This window comes from Tinamus guttatus, unplaced genomic scaffold (genome assembly GCF_059628265.1).
Source record: "Tinamus guttatus ecotype Peru unplaced genomic scaffold, ASM5962826v1 Tinamus_guttatus_pri_ptg000182l, whole genome shotgun sequence".
In the NCBI taxonomy this organism is placed as follows: Eukaryota; Metazoa; Chordata; class Aves; order Tinamiformes; family Tinamidae; genus Tinamus; species Tinamus guttatus.
Window position 1 is genome coordinate 144,986 of NW_028288716.1, and position 14,359 is coordinate 159,344.

Here is a 14,359-nt window from a genome sequence, read left to right on the forward strand (position 1 = left end):
ACATATGAAAAAAAAGGGGAGGGATACCTAACTGGGAGGAACCGATGTAGAGAGTACACACACAGAGAACAAGATACTGGCATTCCACACAGAAAACCTTAATCGAAGAGTCTTGAAGAGGGGAGTCAGAGTAAAGCAAAACGTGCAGCACAAAGCAGAAGAGGAGGAGCAGCTCTGGAGTTTACACCCCTAGGAAGTGGCACTCCTGTTGCTCATACGACTCCCAGCGTAACTCCATTCACAGCCCGCTGCAAACATTTTTCAATCCTAGTGACAATAAGGCTTTCTTCTCTGCCATTCTTTGAGGCTACAGGCTGTGCTGAGGTCTGTGAAGTGTGTGACAGTCGAGGCAGTCAACTATAGAGCATGGAGACTTTCCCTTTTCTCTAGCTTTCCAGGCCAAAGCAGATCCCTTGACAACCATGACAGGAGTGGTCTTGTTTGGCTTTCTTATGGTCAATGCAGCCAGGGCTTCTTCTGAGCCCAAGTGCCTCATCATGATGGCTCTTCTAACAGTGGACTTTGGAGTCCTGAATTTGTGTCTTTGCATGTAGAGCGATGCTTAGAAAGACAGGTGAAGTCCACAAGAGTTTGTCACCCTTTTTCAGAAGCTCTTTGCAAGTTCTCTAGATCTCCAGCACGTGCATCCAAAACAAAGAAAGTAATTCTTGTCACATTTTAGCAGCTAACCCCAGTGATGTCTTCACTGGAACAAGTGTCTTCACTGGAACAAGTGTCCCCCTTGCTAGCGTTCCTTTTCATTGGAATGGCAAAGGAAGGGAAAAAGATTCCTTATATCCCAAGTCAGGGAGTGCAGATTGATCCCAGTGGACAGGGCAGGTTGGATCTGCAAGAGAAGAATCCTATTGTCTCTTTCCAAAAAGATGAGACAGAGATGGGATTGCTAATACTCATTCTAGTCCAGCTCTGAGCTTTGAAACTCACAGCATCCCCTTTGATCAGCTCCTACTACCTCTGCCCAGAAATGCTTCCCCCGCTACCCAAAGAAACCAAACTATCCTCCGTGCGTCAAAAAAAAAATGGGGGAATAGACTCCCTCTGTGAGCTGCTGTCCGCATACTGTCACTCCCTCTCTGGAATGAGCCAGAAGGAAAAGCATCAGTTATGCCACTTAAGGCCAGGACAGACAGTAAGCCCTGCAGAAAGGCTTGTGACTATACGTGTCCTTTATTTTAATTTTATTTTTAATCAAAAGATAAAAGATATCTTTAAAAAGACATTGTGCTGGTGCCCCGCTTACCAACCAAAGGGCTTTGCTCTATGTTTTTCACAGGGAAACAGCTGTGCAGATTTATTTTGGAATAAATGTTTGGGGCAGATCCAAGGTTGGACAAGACTAGCGCTGGGGGAGATGAGCAGCTGCACTGCAGACGTGGCTGCTCCAAATGGCGGGAGTTAAGCCACTGGGCTTGACTGACTGGCAGTTGGTTTAATGAGCTGCCAAGTAAGAGAGGATGCTACAGTGATACCAGAATCAAACGTTTGTTTGTGTTCGGGTATAGTCAAGTAATGGCCTTTTATGCCCAAATGTAAATGCAGTGTTAAGAACTCCTATTTTCACTGTGCCAGGTCAAAGCACAATAAATCATCCTCTTGTCTTTTATGCCTAATGCTCTGAGGAGCAAAGGCTTTATCAGCATTTTCAGAGCACTCACCTTTTTTAGTCCTCTCTCAGTATAGATTAGCATAGATCTGCTCATACCCTCTCTGACAGAGACAAGATTACCCCTCATAGTCTTATTCCCTAGTCGTTGTCTATGTAAAAGAGGTATCGGCTCCCACAATGGGAAAGTACCACTGAGGTGGATACAAGACCAAAATTTGGGGGAAAACCGGAACAAAGTCCAAAGCAAGTGTCTGAGTATTGAGAAATCCTTAAAACTTACTAACCAGTTTAGGCAAGAACGACTAATTAAGTTAAACATGGAGGAGCATTTATTTGGAAAGTATATAGCACAGAGTAAAATAAGAGCTAAATACAATATCTGCCTTCCTCATATAACAAGATAAACCACCTTTTTCCCATTTATTTTTCTGTTTGTGAGCCCCAAATGTTGGTGATGTCTCCTCTGAGCCTGAATTCGATGGGATGAAAAACGTAAAATTTCCCAATACCTGCTCCTATCTTCAACCTTGTGACCTTTAAAAAAACAAAAAGCAACAATACTGACTTCAATCCTAAGCTGAGATACTGAAACTAATCTTTCTTTTCTTGACATATGATGTGAAGTTTATCTGCGATGTAAGTGAAGGGAAAGATTTTAACAAGCTTACAGTGCATCTCTCTCATTTCAACTTCAATCTTCTTGGCTTTGTGGAGGTAATTTCAGAATAATTTTCCTGACTTGGCCATGCAATGCTTTGACGATATTTTGGCAGGATTGTACTCAGGGCTGAGAAAAACAGGATTTTTAGGGGTTGGAAAAGTAAGGCATTCTTCAGAAAGGAGACTGCAGATGTAAAAAGCCACTGGCATGAGGTCTCATACCTGTAAGACAGACCATACAAGACAATGAAAAATGATGTTAGCCCCATTACAACAGTAATGAGTGTCCAAGAAAAGCAGACACATCTCCGGCAAAAGCTAAGTGTGGTCGCTTGCGAAGGAGCAGGGGGACAGTGCTTTGTCTTTTCCTCTGCCTCTGAAAGTTGTCCCCTTCTAGTGCCTTGAAAGGGTCCTCCTGGCAATACTTAAATGAGGCAGTTATGAGTATCTGTAGAGGAATGATCATCAAAGCCCTTTCAACTGTTAATGTTATTGATCTGCAAAAGCTTGTGGGTGCTAGGGATTCTTCTCTTTTGTCAACACTGAAGAACATAAAGTTGACAAGCAGCTCTAGTAGCAGTGTGGCCAAACAGCATGATAGCCTTTGGAGCCTGCTGAAAGTACCGGTGCCAGTACGAGCAAAAACTGAGAACCACAGGTGACCATCTCTCAGGTTTGCTGCAAGCTTAATCCAAAAATAGTCAGTTCTGCTGAGACATGCTTTTGGGTCCATGGCAAAGAATGTCCTTTCGAGTAGGTGGTCATCCTTGTTGAGAACAAGCCACTTGCGGCAAATAACCAGGTCTTCTGAGCGTGCAGATTTTCAACTTTTGCTCTGCTTAGGAACCAGCTTGGAGAAGGCCCTTGGTTATTGTGCCAGACTCTCGAGACACAAATATCTCCTATGTCTTCCTTTATAGTTAACAAAACCGTATCTGTGCTTCCTTGACTGAAAGAGGGCAAATGTGGTTGTCGTAAGAAATAGGCATCACTTGTGCCATCCTGGCCAACGAGTTGAAGAAAAACATCTGCACTGGTTCCAGCTCCCAAGCGACTGCCTGTGTATAACGTGACCACCAAGTGCACTTTATCAACAGGGTCATTGTCTGGCTGAACGATAATCTTGTCCTTGGTGAGCCTGTCAGCCTTGTCTCTTTTCACTGCCCAGAGGGCCAAAGCAAGGTGGGCGAGAAAAATTACCACAACCGTTAAAAGGGTCACAGGGTTATGGGCGCTCTCAAAGCTTCTCCCATGTTCACAGTGTTGGGGGTCACTATTACCTTGGCTGCCAGCAATGTGATGTTGAAAGTGCATATTTTTGGCAGCACCTCTTTTACATGTCTTTCGTGCCCCAGCAGTGCTCTCGCCATTTTTGGTGGATAACATATCCGAGGGAAAAGGTTCTTGCCAAATTCATAAAGGGCAGTGGTAATCACAGCATTGGTGGCCAATGCGGAAGGATTCCCCTTTTCCAGCTTTGGATAAAGAGAGTTATTCCATTTTCTTATGGCAGAGAAAGCATTTGCAGCAATGCTATTTTCCTTTTTGGTGAGAGGGATAGTCCATTTCTTGCCTTCCATTCGGGTTTCCGTTTCTGCCAAGATTTTGCCCGGGAAAAGTTTTCTAGCTTTCTTAGAAGTCAAGACTGAGGCTGCAGGGTCAGTCAAACTAAAACCAGCATTAAAACAGTCTCCAGTTTGGACGTAAGGTGTCATTGGTACACTTGAAGCACTTAGTGAGGCAAGTAGCTCGCGAAACACAAGACCTACTGGTCGACTTTCAACTGGGTTCTGGGTTCAACTCTTTTACATATAAACCCACTTGTTTAAGTGCTCCAAGAGAATTATATACATAAATTTTCCGACTGTACTCTGGAGAGCATACTCCAACTGGGAGAAAAGGAGGAGGAGTTCCAGGCTCATAAGCAAAACACAGAATTGTAGCAAATGTATTTTCCTCTGAAGAACGACTTCCGGTACCTCTGGTACCTTTTGGTACTTCAAAAGCTACTATTACTTTATAGGTCAAAGGCAAATGGACCCCCGAAAAAAGTAAAGTTACTGTTAAGAAAAAGTAGTTACTGTTAAGAGCAGTACATATGATCTATGCACAGTATTCATAAAAGACAGAACATCAATAGAAAGAGCTCCCTCGTGAGACTATTTTGACAAAGAAATGAAACACATGCAGCCCAGAGTCTAAAGCGGAGCTGGCAACAGTTATGAGTAAGGTATTTATGCCAGAGATCATAGCTGAGTTTATAGGTCTTGAGCAGTGTGACCTGCTCTTGTCACAGTGGTGGCTGACATAGGGCAGAGTTTCTCCAGCTGCAGTTAAGCCCACTGTCTTGAGGCGTGCATTACAGCCCAGCTCTACCGGCTGCCCCACGTGGATCAGGTAAATATGTGGCCCAAGTCCTGGCAGCTGCATATCCTGCGCAGACATCTCCATGCTCAAGCTGTGATGAAGGCATGCAGGAGCAGCGCATGAAACTGATAAGCAGTGCATTGTAATGAAGCTGGAGGCTGTGTCTGGTGGCCTTCTTCCTGGCAGGAGGGTTGCCTGCAGCACAGACTTCCCTGACCAGTGAGATGTGTTCTTCACACAGGCAGGGTTCATGGAGCAGGACCATTGTGGTGGGGCCTCTGGCTGCCGCTTTTCTCTGGGGGCTGGCTGGTAACGCCGATTTCTAGTTTTGCTCTGTAAGCAGGAGTTGCAGTGCTCCATGTCCGGTGTTTGCGAGACGTGTCCATGAGGGCCCAGGGAGCTGAGCAGCAGGGACGCAGTTTGCAGGAGGGGAGAAGCGTCCCGCAAGTCAGGAGGGTAGTAGCCAGGAAGCCAGAGGAGCAGAAGGGCGAGCACTGGCCCTTCCACTGCTTGGCCAAGGCAGAGCCATAGCCCAAGAGCCATTGGTGGTGCTGCTGCACAAAGCAGCCACGCTGGGCTCCAGAGGTGCCCTCAGGGCCGCTTGCCCTGCGCTGCCCCTGGCGACGACACCCAACAATGGGGCTTCCCATCCCCTCTGAGGTGTGTGTGGGGGGGGTGCCCAGCTCCTTCTATTGCCCCCCACTCTGGAACAAACCTCCCTCTGAAACCTGCTTTCCCAAAGCCTTAGCTCTGCCCACGTCCCAGGCGGCCCTGACCCTGGCTGGCCACTGGCGGCTCCCAGCGGCTCCCCTTTCATGGGGCAGGAGGCGTTGGGGATGCTGCGGAAGTGCTGTGGGACCACTCTTGGATCGATGGAGCTGGGAAAGGAGGGTCATGGTACCCCTGAGGGAATGCAGGATGCGGGCCGCTGCACGTCAGGCAGGGGCCTTTATCGTCCCATGCAGTTTGTTCTTCCTCCCAGCCTGTCCTCCTCGCAATAAGCAGGTCCTCAAAGGGAGGCCGATGCGAGCCGAGTCTGCTGCTGCCATGTGCTGCGAGTGCCATGGAGCCCCTGCTGGCTGCCCTCCGCAGAACAGGCGCTGGCCTGAGGGCAGCTGCCTCAGGAAGTGCCCGTGTTGTGTGGTGGCTGCGAGCGGGCCCTCACCCGGGAGGCCCCTGCCAGCCCCTCACAGGCCTCTCTCAGGCCGGGTGCCTTTGGGGCGAGCTCTGCGCTGCCTCCTGCTCTGGGTCCAGCTCTGCCCGCGCTCACTATTTGCTCTGTAGAGGCTCCTGGGCCCAGGTGCTCTGCTCCTTGCCAGCACTCACTTTCCAGCCATCCTGCCCGCTGAAGCATCTTCTCCCCTTCCCTCTCTGCTCTTTATGTGCTTGGATACATATACAGGTATCTCCTTCTTGGCACTTCTTCCCTCCAAGCTGTGGCTAGCTCAAACCGTGGTGTTTTCCAAATTTAACACTGCCCAAGATGTTCCGTGTTAGTCTGAGTTAGTTGACGAGAGCTGCGGCTTGCAGCAGGGGCCTCCTCTGCGGTGTCTCAAAGTTTACTGTCATGTTACCAGTGAAAAGACCCTTAAAAAAATAAAATAAAAGCAAGCCAAAAATGAGCAGGGAAAAAATTCTAGCAAACAAGGTAGATAAATCAATTTGTTGGAAAAAGTTGTACTAATGAGGGCCTTTCTCAGGAAATACTAAGGAGGTGCCAGCATGACACCTGTTGATGTACAAGGCCTCTCATACAACATAAGAAAAAGATTGGTTGTGAAAGGAGAGTCCTTCTGGATGTCCTGCCAGCTGTGTAAGAAAATGTGCAGGCTTTAAGTGCTGAAAAGGCTTTGAGGTCTAGGCAGTCTTATGAGTAAGTGAAACCTTAGGGAATAGTCTTTGGATTTTTCCTTTGTTTCCTGAGATACTTCTGAGAGCACTCTTAAAGACTTCCTGGAACTCCTTTGCCACAGCTAATTGAAGTGTTGGGTAAAGAGTCCATCTAGCACCCACATGGTCAAATCTCTGCTTTTAATCTTGGAGCAGTTTGAGAACAGTAGAGCATGTGACATCTCAATCAGTGTTTTGTAACTTGTTAAGAAGGTGCGTTGGCCTGATGCTATATTGCATTTTAGCTTGATGGGATGTGCATATTCTTCCTTTACATAAGGACTGTGCACAGGTCCAGGAAGCAGTTAATAGCTGGCTTAAATGCAGGCGCTTGGTGGATTTATCTGTCAGATTATGGGGCCTGTGTGCTACTTGTGGTCTTGATTTCATCAGGAGCAAAGCACGCTTTTCTTTTGCTGTGTCACTACTTGCGAAGAGGTGACTAGCCCAACATTGCATTGCATTGCAGTCAGGATGGTTCTGGGCTTGCAAGGTTCATAACACGGGTAAATCTTCTAGCTTCTAAAGTGTGTCTCCTCTTCTACCACTGCTAAGTCTATTTAATTGATTCTCCTGTATGATTGTTACTCCATAAGGGTTTTAGATGACTCTTCACATTTTCCTCCCAGCTTTTTCTTTCTCCTTTTTTTAACCATGCTGGAAGCACACCTAAAGGTGAAATATAACAAAAAAATGACAGCTTGTGAGTTGAAGGATCTTATAATAAAAATATAAAATAAAATAAAATAATAAAATAAATTAATATAAAATAAATTAATATAAAATAAATTAATAATAATAATAATAAATCTTTCAGAGAGCTATGCGAAATACTTCATCTGCAGGGCAAACCTCCACCAGTCAGCTCTTTGTACTCAACACTGGAAAATCTACCACCAGACATAAATTACATAAACCCCTAGAATGTAAGTTCTTCCACTTGCTGGCATGCCTTCAAGTAGCCAGGATTTCCATCATCCTACTAAGCGAACTCTTACCTGAAAATAAGGTAAGAGTTTCCTCTTTTGGCTTGCTTCCTTTAGAGCTTGACTTGCTTGTGCGAATGAAAAGAAGTTCAGCATCATCTGCTTTCTAGCAATTGTCTTTCTCTGTTACAGTATGCAACCTAGACCAATAAGGAGACTCTATGATTTAAGGAGGGATGTCTCTCCAAGTTAAAAGCAGCAGATCCAAGTTTTAGTGATTGTAACCTCTACTTCTTCAGCTTGATTCTGCTGGATAATGTCTTAAAGCCTGGGACTCCTTTCACCTACATGCCATGGCTAATCGTTTGGAGCTGCTTGGCACTGCAAGTTGAGCACGCCTCAACAAAGAGCTGGACAGTGCAATGAGAAAGATGATGAGGCAGGCAAAATCACAGCGACTGAGCGGAAGAAGCTCCATGTATCTGCACTGGATATGCTTGCCAATGGGTAAGTGACTGGCCGTCCGGGGAAAGGTGGTTTGATCAGTGCGAGTCTTTTTGCTATCACTGCGTACAACCTCAGGATGTATGGCATGTGCTATTGTGCTGGCACCTTTCGCGCTGTTGGAAAGTCTGGAGATTGTAGGAAGCACAGATGGATGCACTGGGTGGTTGTGGTACGGCCTGAGATTATTGGGATGTAGCAAACAGCTAACCTCTCTCATACAAGCATTTAAAGGCTTCCCTTTAGCAGAATCTAAAAGAGGATAAAATCTTAATCATTTTGCAACTGCAAGCAAAGGTCCAGCAAACAGCCAAGGGGTGTGTGTACATGCATGCGGGAGGAGGGAGATGGGAATTCATGTGGCACAGTTCTGCTCCGAGCACAACCATTTTGAAACTGATTAAATATATTTATTTTAAGTAATACAATGATTCATACAAAATGGGCCAAGCTGTGTAGCGGAGTGCCATGGAACTCCAGAACTGCACTAGGCTCACTTGTGTTTTGGAGATGGAATCAGGAATTCCTTGAAGCATATGCAGACAACCATTTGGGGAAGAGCTCCGTTTACTTATTCTGATTTTTCTCTGTCGCTCTGTAACCTCCACTCCCTGTTAACTACAGCAGTCCAAAAAGTCATGTACTTTTTCCCGTCTCTGAGCAAACAGGGTCTTTTGTGTTCTTCCTTGTGCAGGAGAGGGCCTGTCTACTACAGCAGCCGCTGTTGAAATCAGAGTTTGTTGTTATTTTTTGAGGGCAAGAGGTTCTTCACTATAAGGTCCTTTGCATCAAAAAATAGGCTTTTAGTCAAATACTTAAACCATCTATTTATTTATTTATTTATTTATTTTCTTCCATGGTGAAGAGCATTAGAAAACAAATGCCTTTATTCAGTCAAGCCTGTGTTCATTAGTGAGCTGAGGGAACTTAAAAATCCACAGGAGAAGCACAGGACAGTGACAAGCATGAGCACATCTGGAGATTTTTTCATTACCACATAGAAAAAAATCTGTAAGTTAAAATTGGATATCTCTAAAGAGATACAGTGGTTGTATTTTCAGGCTGTAAACACTGTAAAGGCAGAAGCACAGGGATTTAAAAGATTCCTTGCAGTGTTCTGAATTAACAAGGAAGGAAGATTAAGCCCACTGACACTTCGCTAGCTGATTTTGCACCTTTTGTTGCCTTTGAACAACTTTTATACTGCTGACTGGATTAAATGGGCTTCTTTGCAATTCTTCAGCTTTGTATGAAAAACAGGGCTAAGCCAAAGTCAGATAAGATGTTCTGCTCCCAGGGGACAAGATCTTACATGTTCTCTTGCTGCAAAACTAGAGTATAGTGTAAATTTTCTTAATTGATCCATTACAATTCTTAATAGCTACATTCTCATTTTCTCCGTTTACAGTGGAGGTAGATTTGTATGATGTTTACATTTGGGAATGAAGCAACAAAGCAGTTTTGGAGAGGAAATGGGGCCAAAGAGTAAGGGAAAGAAAAAGCATTTAGTTGAGGCAGAGGAGAGAATAAATCATAAACTCACAATACTGATATTTAACACCTTGTTGGAATCTCACAAATTCAGGAAGTGAAGCTAAGAGAACAGAATTTCTTCTAAGTACTGATTGTTGTATATAATTTTCTAATTCATCTTTCTTGAATATACATTTCTGAGTATCTTTTTTTTTTTTCTCCTTCGTCCATAGAAGAAACTTCATCAATACATGATATCAACAGATGAACAGCTAACCTCTCTCATACAAGCATTTAAAGGCTTCCCTTTAGCAGAATCTAAAAGAGGATAAAATCTTAATCATTTTGCAATTGCAAGCAAAGGTCCAGCAAACAGTCAAGGTGGGTGTGTGTACATGCATGTGGGAGGAGGGAGATGGCAATTCATGTGCCACAGTTCTGCTCCGAGCATAACCATTTTGAAACTGATTAAATATATTTATTTTAAGTAATACAATGGTTTGTATTTATTTTTATAAATATAAATAAAAGCTGTATTCCTTTTGTAGCGACATCCTTCTGTCTGGTTCTGGACTTCAAAATTAGCTATAGATCCTGTGGCTGAGCTCTCGAAGTAATACATAATGTAAAAATAAGCCTCTCATCACACAGGAGAGATTTCTTTCTTTTTCTTTCCCATTAAGATGTCCTGCAAACTCATCCTACTTTGAGGGTCCTTAGTCTGAGGTTTAGTTTGAGGGTCCTAAATAATCCATCAGAATCCTATGAGCCTTTGAAGGTTGCTGCTGACAAAAGTGTCAGAGTTACTCAGCAATAGAAAATGCTAGGACAAAGCCTCTTTCTTGACATGTTTGGTTTTACCAGAGGTGAGTGATCAGTTAGGTGATACATTACAGACACTGGCAAATAAGCCAGCAGCATCTATGGGTAACTAACACCTAAAGGTGCTTTTTAAGCTTCTCTTAATCATAGAGTTTGCTCCTAATCCTTTTCCACTCATGAACTGTTTAAATGCATCTCCTTTGCTCCCAAGATCACTAATTCCTAGTGAATCTTCTGATTATTTGGAGCTATTCTATTTCTTAGGTAAATGTTGTTTCTGTGGACATTATGTTCTAAAACTTTCTTCCTAATGGTTTCTGTAATTCTCTTCCTGAGAATTCATGTACTATACCCCTTCCTGGAGGGCTAAAAATAGCTTTTTAATAAAAGGATTTTTTTTTGGTTTGTTTGTTTTTTTAAAAAAGACAAACAAAACTCTCCTGTTGAACAGTTTTGCAGGTCTGTTTCAAATTTTCTTTGGTATGCCTTCTTGGGAAAAGACTGCTTCCTAAGAAGCTTCCTAAAGTTGCAGAAATAGGTCTTCCTTTTCTGCTTCCTTTGGAAGAGAGTTCACTTGCCCTTAAGACTTCTGTCTGGTTGTGAAAAACTTGGATGTCTGCTTGGTGATTTTGCTGCAGAAATCATACGTAAGGTGACTGTATTGTTGAACTTGACTGGAGAGAGGAGAGTGGCTGAAGAAGAGGTGGGGACAGTATCATAATGACAGATAACATGTAAGGATAATACCTTGAAAGCGTACTTTAAGGTGAAACATCTTTTGTCAGGGCCACTAAATAGATGGTGGCAGGTTCTTAATTCAGTCTCAGTAATGCAGACTGCAAGCAGTATGATCAAACAGCATATTTTGGCTCTTTGCCCTTGAAGAGTTTTTTTGTCCATGGTATTCTTGGATCAGATATGTCCAACTTAATTCTCCAATAAGTCCTCTTTTGGAAACAAGTGTTCTAAACAAAGCTATTAATGGTTAACCCAGAGACAGTACTGACAGAGCAAAGGATGAAAGTATATTAAAAATACTGGGGTGCATTGCTAGCTATAGCTTTGATTCACGAATTTCATTTTATACCTCTTAGGTATGTGCAAAACCGTTGGCAACATGGACAAAAACTAGTTGTAGTTAAGTGCAGAGTAATGCCTTTTATGTAATAGAGAGGTTTGACTTGAATGAAGTCATAGTGAGAGCATTGGTGTGCTCTAAAGAGTTTTGAATTCCTTTCCAGCACATCATTCTTGCCGTCAAGCCTGGGGGCGTTAGGACAAGTACCTATATCTGCTTTTCTCAAGAGAATATCACCAAATGCAGTGTCATTTAGGTATGAATGCGTTCTGAGGCTGTGAGGCTAACTGTGACCGCTCTTTTTGCTCAATGAAGATGTGTGTTATGCTCCAGAGAACGATTTCTGTACTTGAGGATTAAAAGAAAGTGGGGGGTGTGTAGGAAACATAAATCTTGTCAGGCCCCTGGATGAAAGGGTGGCCATTACTGATTTTTTTTCCCTACACTGCTCCTGCATTGTTTGTGTGTGTTTTAAATTCAATCTCTGCTCTGTCTCTTTCTTAGACAAAAGCATTTTGACCTATTATGAGCCCAGGACTGATGTGGACAACAGGGAAAATATGCTAAAATTCCCACATGAGGAAGTGCCTGTCAATTTTCCCCAGAAGCCAAGTGCCTCTGATAGTGTGGGAGCAGGTAAAAGTTTCCCAGTCTTCCAGCCAGCAGTACTGCTGTCACCGCCCCGGCAGAAGAGCAGTCAGGAATCGTCTCCCCTCCAGAATGGTGAGCTGGTTGCTCTTTCTCTTGCTCTTTCTCTTTATCGCTGGCTATAGTAGACTTTGGAGTCAGCGTATTATGTTACTGTTTGAATCTTGTAGGCCCACACTCTCTAGAGCTCTACCTTCTATGAAAACTTTTTTAATTTGGGTGTCTAGATACCTTGGCCCTATAACTGTCATCTCCTGCATCCGCATCCAGATAAGCATTTCTCTTATTTCTGTGCCTATGGCTCATTTCCTTTAGGCTTTCTGTCATCATTCCTTGAAGTTGTCTGTCTGCATTCTGTAGCCCTATCAGTGGCATTCCAGACTGGCAATCTTATTTTGTACTGGTTTTAATTGTCTTCTTGTGTAGCTTGCTGTAGCTGTCTATGATTTAGAGCACATTTTCTCAGATTTTCATCTGCTGGTGGTGTAATCCAGCATCTTCCACGTGTAATGGTGACACTGTTAAAACTAGTTGATAATTTATATTGCCTTGATTATTGTCAGCCCAGCATAAATATAAGAAGAAAAAGGCAGACTTGTAGTTTCTTAGGTAAGGTAACTGGATTATGGGAAATTAAGGACAAAGTGTTTGAGTGTTTCCATTTTTCTATCAGCTAAGAAATTCTCTTCTCTCTCCAACTCTAACGAAATCTTGCAAATGCTAAGGCAATTGGCAGGGGAAATTATTAACTCTTTGGAATGGTGAGTACTTGTAGCAGTCTCTTGTGTAAGGAGAGTTTACTCCCTAATGTGCTCCTTTCAGGTTATGTGTTACAATTAAAGTTTCTTCTTGGCTATTTTCTCTTGTAAATTGCTACCCTAACAGAATGAAGTCACTGTTAGCTTCTTGGAAAAGGATCATGTGTTTCTTTCCTTACTGTCACTTTATTTCTTGTTTCTAGTCTTCAAGTTCATCTCTCAGTCAACTGAAAATACTGAGAAAGAACCATGCAAGGAAAGGACTTCACCCTCGTCCCTGATAGCACAGAGCACAAGCGAGCAAAAATATCTCTTTTCTCAAAGGCACCCAGTTTCTCCTGCAGCTAAAGACTTGGAGAATTCCCAAGAAAAAGTGAGTTTGTCTTCCCCAGATGATTCTGGAAAAAACATTGCAGTTGAAGAATTCTCTGAAAGCAGTGTCCTGCTGGGACAGATAGCTGAGCTAACATGGCAGAATTCTCTTATTAAAGCTCAGCTGAGCAAATTCAGAGGCTGCTCTGAAGAAAGAGGTTATAGCCTACATAACCCAGGTCCAATACAAAATATAAACCCTGGTGTAGATACTTCAAAGGAACAGGTGAGGATTTACTAGAAAAGAAAGGGTGGATTCCCCTTTCTGCTTATCTTCTTTTTATTTCTTTTGATTTTTTTTTCTTAAAAGGTACATCTTTTCCAGTTGTTTTAAGGCCTATTTCATATGGTATTTAGTCAATTAAGGCCTAGAAGGGCGTGACAATGAAAGAAAGAAATATGAAGTTTTTTTTTTCTTTTTTTTCTTCCTACAAGAGGTGCTGTCCTTAAGAAACTTGTGTTTTGGGGTGAAAAGTTAGATATGTAAAAGTACTTGAAGCATGTTAGTATGTTGCATGCTCTCCGAAGGAGCAAATTATAAGCTTTTAATTTGAACTAATTATCTGTCTATAGACTCATCTTGCAATACCGAAGAGCTAGGAGGAATGAATAGCAGAGCTGAATCGTCAGAGTGCAGAAGCACAAGATAAACTGTTGCATCTAACAGACCCACAAAAATTAGGTCCATATGATGGCCATGTGGTCTCTCCACTGGTATCTCCTATTCCACTCCCATCCTTAAATTATACTGGTAAGTACCTAACTTTAGGAGAAACCAGAACGATAATGCTTTTTCCTTTCTGGGAGTTCTCTGTAATTGACTGGATCAGCAATTGTCTCAGTGCACTTGCTCTTAATGACTATGCGATCTCTTGTTTTTAGAGACTGCAAACTTCAGAGAAATAAAAATACATCACCTAAACTTCTCCTAAAGTTAGTTTCTTAGTTAGCTTGTTGCAAATGTCATGCTGTGTGGTAAATTTCTTCTTTGCTCTGCCTTTGTCTGCTGAACTGTTGCACTGTCACTTAAGAGCAGAACTAGGTTTTGTTCCTAACAGGCAGCAAGAGATTTCCTTGGTGTGTCTAATGCCCAGTATTCCCAATTCCAGTTATATATATATATATTATGGAATGCCTAGAGCATTTTAAGCAGGCCTTTCTACTGCAGAATCTTTTAGGAAAAGATGAAGCATTTATATCAGGTCTCAAAATCACTGAAAACTGTTTTTCCAGT

General features: G+C 43.0%; 1 pseudogene across 1 annotated transcript in view; it reads left to right on the forward strand.

Annotated features, from left to right (window-relative positions):
• Positions 1-14,057, forward strand: part of LOC148594935 (spindle and centriole-associated protein 1-like) — a 39,896-nt pseudogene extending 25,839 nt beyond the window's left edge. The window contains exons 4-8 of the transcript XR_015913286.1: positions 9,681-9,828; positions 11,852-12,070; positions 12,957-13,351; positions 13,699-13,876; positions 14,008-14,057. The product of XR_015913286.1 is annotated as a spindle and centriole-associated protein 1-like (transcript). The remainder of the gene's footprint in view (positions 1-9,680; positions 9,829-11,851; positions 12,071-12,956; positions 13,352-13,698; positions 13,877-14,007) is intronic.
• The last annotated feature ends 302 nt before the right edge of the window (positions 14,058-14,359 follow it).